This window comes from Mandrillus leucophaeus, unplaced genomic scaffold, assembly GCF_000951045.1.
Source record: "Mandrillus leucophaeus isolate KB7577 unplaced genomic scaffold, Mleu.le_1.0 Scaffold91, whole genome shotgun sequence".
In the NCBI taxonomy this organism is placed as follows: domain Eukaryota; kingdom Metazoa; phylum Chordata; class Mammalia; order Primates; family Cercopithecidae; genus Mandrillus; species Mandrillus leucophaeus.
The window spans coordinates 3,079,363-3,088,374 of record NW_012109919.1 but is presented as its reverse complement, the minus strand read 5'-3'; positions in this window follow the sequence as shown (position 1 = coordinate 3,088,374).

Here is a 9,012-nt window from a genome sequence, read left to right as displayed (position 1 = left end):
GTTTGTTACAGGAATACTAAATGAGTGAGTGAATGAATCACCTGTTGTTGCCTCATTTCTCACTTGGGGATGGCATTGTCTACTTTAGAACTTTTCATAGCACATGCTAGGAAAGTCCAATTTTAAATGATTTATCTAAGAAGTGCCCAGGCAATACATTCATTCTTTTCCCTACCAGCTCCCTGTGTTTATTTTTTATTGCATTTAATGAGAGAAATAAAAATCTTCTTGAGTTGAACTTTTGGGCATGTTCACTTTTCCTTAATGTGAAAAGCTAAATACATCTCCAGGAAATAGATATGCCTGGCTCTCCTTTGATTCCCAACAACTGTCCACCCACCTTCGCCCCAGGAAACAATTGTTTGTATTCTGTGATTCTTATTTTCTCCAATGTGTGTCTACTTGTCTTGGTGGTTTTGCTTCCAAGAGAGAGATACCTCTTAAGTTTGTGTGCATGTGTGTTGTTTTTCTTTGTCTTTCCTCCTTTTTATTCTAAGAGAAGATAATCAGGTTCTCATGTTACTACTAAGTGTTCTAGTAGATGGAAAAAGGTTGCCACATGAGGTCATTGCTGTGTGGATGAACTTGTAGACACTGACATATCAGAGAGCATCTAAGGGAAATATTATAGGGGCCATCAAGGCCGCTTCAAATTTCCTGATTGCATATATTAAAACAGGATAAGCTCCAATTACTGGAGTACTTGCTTCAATATAATGGAGAATCGGAGCTGCGTGTGGATTCTGATCTCTCTAAGCAGTCAAGTGTATCGAAAAATATAAAAATAAAGTTAACTATCTATAGTTGGAAGATCAGGAGAGCTAACAAGCCAAGGCATATCATTTGGGGCAGGAAAAAAGGGTTACAAGAGTTCAGTTTAGGTTTGTGGCTTTTCACCAAATGCAGTGTGAGCTTGAAATGCATAGCTTCGTATTTCTTTTTCCTGGTGATAAGTCAGATAAGACATGGTAACTTAGCCTGAATGGTTTTAAACCTTTCTCTCTGTGACCATAAAGTGACCAGTTACAAATTGAAATGCGTTACTGACCTGAGATCCAGTTGCTTCTGGACCTGTAAATACAAGTAGGACTTCCATCTAAAACAACAGCAGACTCATGCAAAAAGTTTCCCACCGTCTGTATGAGAGGAGCTGTGCCTGAAGACAGCTGCTTAGAACAGCTGTCTACTTACACAGCCATCTTAGGGGAGAATGATTAATGAACTCACTTGGGCAGTGAGGAGCCCAGTTCACTGATCCATAGTTGCAGCACAGGTATTGATGTGAAACTAATGAGATATTTGATACTCAAATTTGAATGTTTATTCCAATTACCAAACAACAGATCCAAATTTTTTTTTAAAGCTTAAAGCATTAACCTTTCGTTAAGAATGGGGCAATGTTGAGCTGTGGTTTTACGCTGTGTGCTAGAACTTGCAGACTGAAGTGATTGGGATCTGCTTTGACAAATGGTACTCCCCACACATACACAGCACTCTTTTAATTTCATGTTAAGTTTTGAGCCAAGGAGGGGAAGGAGAGAGACAAGTACCTGTCATGAGCCTGTCATATCAGTAGCCACTTAGCACTAAACACACGGATGCAATAAGGAGTCCTTCTCAACCCAAATTAATATAGCCCTAGTCTGAACATGTCTCATTATGGACTCCAGAACAAGCTACTGGGATTTTAGGTTTTCTCTATGCTTAGAAGATACCTAAATTACTATGCACAGCCTTGACTTTCACCCTTTAAGTGAGATTATTACCCAACTAGGCTTTACCCCTGAGAAAGGCAAATATGGTGAAGACTGGAAAAAAAAAAAAAAAAAAAAAACACCTTGAAATAAGAGATTCGCTTAAAAGAATGAAATTACTGCTAGTGAGAGAAGAGAAGACTGTGTGTGAGTTGCATGAAATACAGTGTGGACCTACAATATGCTTATACGGAATAGCAACTATCAGTCTCTGTCGGGCATCCACAGCAGATATTTCTAATCAAATCAAGCACTCTTGTATAACAGCCGGGACAGGGCTGATATTTCAACCTTCAGCATGGAGATCTGGACAGCACTACCAACCAAACAGAATCAACGGAAGGGGCTAAATATGCTTGCCACTCCACAGTGGGAGGAATCAGGAGCTTTGCACTCACACTTCTGTCTCCCCACTTCGTCTCAATTCTTGAGGTCTCCGCACACCTGTACTTTGCAGGGAGCACTTCCGAGACCACCCGAGATAACCTCACAGCTCCCCTCCTCATCCTGCACACTGTAGCAATCCCCTGTGCCTGAGTTTTCTCCACCAACACATTACATGTTTACTTAAAATTGTTGGCTTATTTTCTTCCTCTATACTCTCTGTGAGTTCTAGGAGGGAAGTAACTTTGTTTGCTGTTGTATCCCCAGTGACTAGACAGGTGTCTAACTCATAGTGGATGCCCAATAAATGACTGAATTAATAACGGAATGATTTAATCTTAATCGTAGTAGGGGCTGTCCTGTGAGAAAATAATTGGATCTACTCTATACAGCCCGTTAGTACAGAAATTGCTCAGCTAGCTAAAGTTTGGAAGGGTAATTAGGGCAGGCTACAAGGAAGAATTTCATATTAGACCTATCAGACAAGGTCATGGGCTGCTTCCTGAGGTGGGGAGTTCTTTGATAGCAAAGGTCTCAGAGTCCTTGAGCCCCTCGATCAGGAGAACAATATAGGGGATTCTTTAATCATACGGAAAGTGGACTTGACCACTCTGAGGCCCCTTCCAAATGTTAGGTAACGTACCTGTTCCTTCAGAGGTTGAATGCCATGGTTAAAGATGTATGTTGTTTCATTAAAGCCATTGAGCACTGCCCGCAGGCTTAAAGAGAGTTGTCATAAGATTCAAGTCACTGTCTCTTCCTGGGATAATGCTAAGAATATTCTTACTATCATTTGTGCTAGGACTTACTAATGGACGTGTAAGTGTAATTTTGGTATACTATTCTTGCTACGGAATGATTGAGGTTATCGCAGTATGTAAGCTATATCCTCAAAGCACGGATCCTTTCAAAGCTGGGGGAAATATTTCAGATTATTAGGATGTCATTTAGGAAACCACAACTTTATTGCTTAAAATGGAATAATGATGTGCAGAAAGAGTTAAATATTCTTCCAAAGGAACCTGACTCTAAGCCAGGATATGGCATTAAGCACAGAGAAAATTGGGCTGAATAATCCCTTTAGACTCTTTAAGGTGCTGAGCTGACATTTTGATATGCTGCAAGTTGGCAAGTCAACGTTTCATAGTTTATCTTCAAATTCCACATTTTAAAAGTCTTATTTCCCTCTTCCAAAAAGACTATACCTGCAACCACCTTAAGCCATATCTATACAAAATTGGATATCTTTTTTTGTTAGTTCAATAAAGCGAGAATTTAATGTCCCAAATTTTGTGAAAAAAGGAAGCTCATTTCTACTTAAAACTCATCTCGTCAATTTCATAATCATACAGAATTTTGTAAGGGCAATAAATAAGAAAATGATAGTAAGATGTAAAATGTTACAGAGTTAGTGCTATTGAAAATAAAAATATAATATATGGCTGAAGTGTGAATTTTAAAATCAATTGGGGCTATTTCGTGAGGTTTGATTATAGATGTCAAAATACAATCCTTTTTCTGTTCTTAATCACACAGACTACTGAGAATGTTTCCCTGCTGGGATTTCCAAATTTAATTGAAAGAGAGATTTCAAATCTAACTAGTGTGTTGCGATAGCTAACAAAAGAAGTCAGTGCAGGGTTGGAAAGGAGAAAATGAGTGTGGAAATTATTATATAGATATATCTGATAGTCATAATTGAGAAGCAGTCAAATGAGGTTTATAAGTCAAATGTACATTAATTTTCTTCCTTTATCATGTAAACATCCTGTTCTCCCGAAAGCATTCCCTATTCCTCAGCCTAGGTTTGCTTTTCTTATATGCTCCATTGGTGTCCATCATTTTTTCCTTCATGTGGCTCAACACAGGGAGAACAACCTTTCTCATGTCACCACCCTTCCTCGGATGTGAGCTCCATGAGGGCTCAGCTGTGTCCATCATATTTAAGTATATCCAGGGACCGAAATAAAGTCATAGCTCAGTAAATATTTGCTGAGTGAAAGCATGATGCTTGAACCTGCTTTACGGTATTCCCATCACAACGATTCTCCAGCCTCAGCTCAATCACCCCCCACACTTTTATCACAGCAAGACTCTAATTTCTTCCAACCCGGAGCCTCTCAGTAGATGCAGAAATTGAATGTAACCACAGTGCTCAGAAACACACCTAGCATCTGAAACATCTTCCAAGGCATTCCAAGAGCTGCTCGATAGTGTCAGATGCTTATCAATCATTGGCTTATGAGCAAGACTGTTTGTGAGGGAACATAACTGCTGCTCTTTTGCAAACAGGAAATGTTTAGGTCCAAGGGGCTCTAGCTGCACAAACTGGCTGGGGACACCCACTCACTGTGATGATTTTGCTGACTCGGCTTGTCATGTAAGCTGTAAGCAGCCAAGGAGGCATAATACAGCAAAAGACCACAGCCCTGTGCATATACAGCAGGCAGAATCCTCTGCCTGATCCCAATAGCAAGAATGGCATTTTCTAGCTTTTTCTTTTTGAGATGGAGTTTTGCTCTTGTTGCCCAGGCTGGAGTGCAATGGCATGATCTCAGCTCACTGAAACCTCTGCCTCCTGACTTCAAGCAATTCTCCTGCCTCAGTCTTCCAAGTAACTGGGATTACAGGCATGTGCCACCACACCCGGTTAATTTTTTATTTTTAGCAGAGATGGGGTTTCACCATGTTGGTCGGGCTGGTCTCGAACTCCTAACCTCAGGTGATCTGCCCACCTCAGTCTTGCAAAGTGCTGGGATTACAGGCGTGAGCCACTGTGCCTGGCCATTTTTGAGCATTATTTTGTATTTAACTTTTCATGTCTCAAATACTGATGGAAGGACATCAGCCTAGAGAGAAGAGCTTATCTGAAAAATTGTATAGTATATACAAAAGTGTAAATCCCACTATTTTCACTCTGTTCCTTCAAAACAATGGATACAATTAAAATAGAAATTTCCAACTCTGCAGTGTCACTGATAGTCTCAGTGTCTTATAAGTTATTTACTAGTGAAGAGGTGATTTCTCCTATTTCTGTTTCCTATTTTCCTTCTGCCCAATGTGTTTATGTGTGTAGTGTTCCTAGATTTGAAAGGTCTCCTTTGCCTTTGTAGCATACACACACACACACACACACACACACACACACACACACACATACGCATACACATACTCTTGAAATAAAGTGCCTGATCCCTGCTTTGGTTTTCGCCCGTCTGGTGGGTCAGGGGTCTCTCTCTGAGGAGTTTCCCCGCACACCAGCAGTCGTGCGGAACCTGCTTGCTGGCATGCCGCCCGCACACTTGAAAGGGAGTGCCATAGAGATGGGCTGACCTTCCTGGCCTTGCAACCAAAAGGGAACCCTGTGGGGAGTACCTGGAGGGGGTGTTTCTCCTGTTGGTCGCATCAAGGTTGTTCACTTCAGTGGCTCTGTTTTAACTGTGCCCTTGTATTCTTTACTGACCATTGGAGAAGGCGATTGTTTTCTTGCCCCAGCTTCAGAGGCATTAAACCCTTCACCTTGACTTCTCTTAGAACAGCAAAGCTAGAGAAGGAAGAAAAAAGGAGGGCTGAAAGATATAACAAAGGACCTTGATGCTCTTATCACATGGGTAATTATTGTGCTCACATACATGGGATGTCAGGGAGGCAGCGGGCTTGCTGCATAAGGGGGTTTCTATTTACAATGCGTTTGGGACTTTTTTTTATTTATGTGTAGGGAGTTTGTAAGTTGCTGTGCATTCCCAACCTTTGTAGATTGGGAAACTCGGTCATGAAACATGTGAGTTTTGAAAATCGTGTCCTCCTGAAAAGAAGACAATGGGAACAACTTTTCAATACGGATAAGTTTCAGAAAATCGATTGTCTTAATGCCTTTTCCATGGTAGTATACAAGAGGTGTAGGGCTGACTAATGGTGTGCTTCCAATAGAGATAAGTGCTAACATTTTTAATAAACTTCCTTTTTCTCATGGTAGATACATATTTAGTATATATTTTTATTTGGCTTTACAAATTCTATCACAGCTTCAAAGATACCTCCTAGAAACTTTAAAAGATTAAGTATTTACCTTGGACAAAGTATTCCATCTCTTGCATCTCACTTTTGATAATTATAGGCCATATTTCCTTTTCATGTTTCCGAGAGCTGAGTTAAATTTTGAATGAGAAGTGTTCTATTTGAGCTGCGTGAACAAAGTCAAGTTTGTGTACTACAGGGCAAGCCCAAGGGGTTTTTGCTAAGACAGATGAAATGATTGTGGTGAAATCAAACTACCTCTGCAGCTCCTTGGTCCAGTTTATCCACTCTCCTGGGGGTTCTCCTTTTGCCTGGGAAAAAGTCCGGCAGTGGCCGAGCAGAGGTGGATCAAATGAAGCAGAGATGAATGTGTACACCCACCCCGGGGGCCTCGGGTGGGAGGAAAAAGACAATGCCTAAGGAGCACTTGGAAAATTGTGATATGTTATTGTTATAATTCTGATCTTTAAGAGCCGAAGATATGCAGGTGACTTTGCTCTCCTTCCCTTCACTGTTGGAGAAAGTAATCAGAGAGGTGGAACTAGTAACATGTCTACCTTTAATTTTTAAACGGATGCAAATTTAACAAAGTTACAAAATCCAATTTTGTCTAAAAAGTCTAGTGGAGGTAGTCACTCACACAATACACTCAATTCAGAAATTGATGAAACGGTTACCTCATAGCTACCATGAACTGATGTTTTAGAAAGACAAAACGCCCAGGACACCAGGTCTTTTTTTGTATATGTGACTTGTAAAATCCTTGGTAGCGGGGTTGTAGGGATGTACCCCATTTTACACACAACGTATGTCAGAGTGAAAGTGTCCTTCACAGGGTGAGGATTTCTATGACCATGGCAGAATTATTGGGCTCTGTTTCCCAAAGGAGTAATGATCTTGGAGTCATCTTTCTTAGCAAATGGAATATTCTTAACGTGATGGAAATCAAGTTGCTGTACCCTAAAATCTCATTGCAAATGAATTTTCATATTTGGATCTGGTTACACACTCAGTATAACCAGATCCAAATATAAACAGCCTAGTTCCCTAACTTCTCAGTAACATCTGGCTAATTTTAACTTGTGGCTAGAGGTTGAAACCATGTGAAATCCTGTGGTTACAGTAATTTCCACCAGGAAACCATGGGCAGCTGAGTGGCATGTCAGTGAAGAATTTTCAGGAGAGTGTATTTTTATTTCCAAGTTTGAACTTGAGGTTTGGTAATAAACACAGACTCACTGGCAAATGAGTTCTACACACAGCTCTGGAAGTGGAAACGTTGAAGGTTTGCCTTTCTCTGAAAAATGTTCTTTTTTGATTCATAGAATTTTAGTAGCTGGAAGAGAGTCTTTCTGAGATGAAGTAGACAGTAGATGATAAAGGATTCCTCATTGACTTACAAACAACACCCTGATTGTGAAAACATGCCAGGTTTTATTTTTTTGGTTTTTGTGTGTGTGTGTTTTGTGTGTGTGTGTTATTATTATTTTTTTCTTTGTATTTTAGTAGAGACGTGGTTTTGTCATTGTTGCCCAGACTGGTCTCAAACTCCTGACCTCAAGTGATCCATCTGCCTTGGCCTCCTAAAGTGCCGGGATTACAAGTGTGAGCCACTGCGCCCAGCCAGAGATGCCATTTTCTGAGTAGGTTTATTTATTGCCTCGAATCCAGACCATGATCTGTGAAATTGGCATTATTATTCCCATTTAAAAGATGAAGTAAATGAGGCCGTGAGTGGTTTCGAACAAACAAACAAAACTTCAGAAACTGCCATCTTTCTTCCTTGATGTAAAACAGCTTCACATGGAACTCCCACTGTGCCTTGCCCTCCTTTCCACCCAGGCCATTGTTTTACCTGTTTCAGAATTGGGAGACACCTGTGATTTAGGTGAGGGAGAGAGCACAGGGTCAGCTTGTCGTGGGCCCAGCTTAAGTACATTCTAATCATCATCCACACAGCATTAGCTCTGATGTTGACTGTGTGGCAAACAGGGCGTCTTTGCAACAGTTTGTTCTCAAGGTTGGTGGCCTCCAGTCAGGGCTTATCTTTAAGTTACTTCTTGGGAACGGGGCCAGATCAATACTGTATTCTTTCAGACCTCTCTAAACCCAGCGGGGAAGGCAATCACCATAGTGCAACTCCCTGCACCTTCTGGAGCAGATCAATATTCCGACAGCGCAAAGCTTTGTTCCTTCCCCAGCTTTAAGATGTCCTGCATGCTCTACATGATTGCTTAAAGGCGTGCTTTCCCTTCCCCGGTATGACAACACCGCTCCCGCCCTGATCTTCCTAATACCATCACTGTAATTGCCTTGACATGAAATAGCAGCACCAACCCAGCGCACGGGCTTTGAGGTGTTTTATCTTTTTTGAACATCTCTATTAGCAAAGGGTGTTGATTTGGCTTTAATATGTAGCCGGAGCTTTAAGGCGAACCTGCACTTATTTACGCTGGTTTGCAAAACCCACTGAGATGATTTTACCTATGGGAATCATATAGGGGACTGTTTCAGGGGAGAGGAAGATATAAACTCCTAAGCCCAAGCATATTAGCTTAAACTTTATGCTGCTTGAAGCCCATTATATCTACCCCATACTGCCACAGCAATTGTCTTAGAGGGGTTCTGTGCCTTATTTACTTTTTAAGTGATGCTGGGTAAAATGAAGTATTTATTGTACTGTTTTCAGCCAACACTCCATTAAGCAGTAAATAACACCAAGGCTCAGCAATCTCATTTTTCCAATTTTTATTTTGTTGTTGTTGTTGCCTGCTAAGCAAACTTATTGATATAGTCTGAATCTTTACCATATATGACTTTCCTCCTTTTTCCTCCTGCTTTCCACAATGCTTCCAAA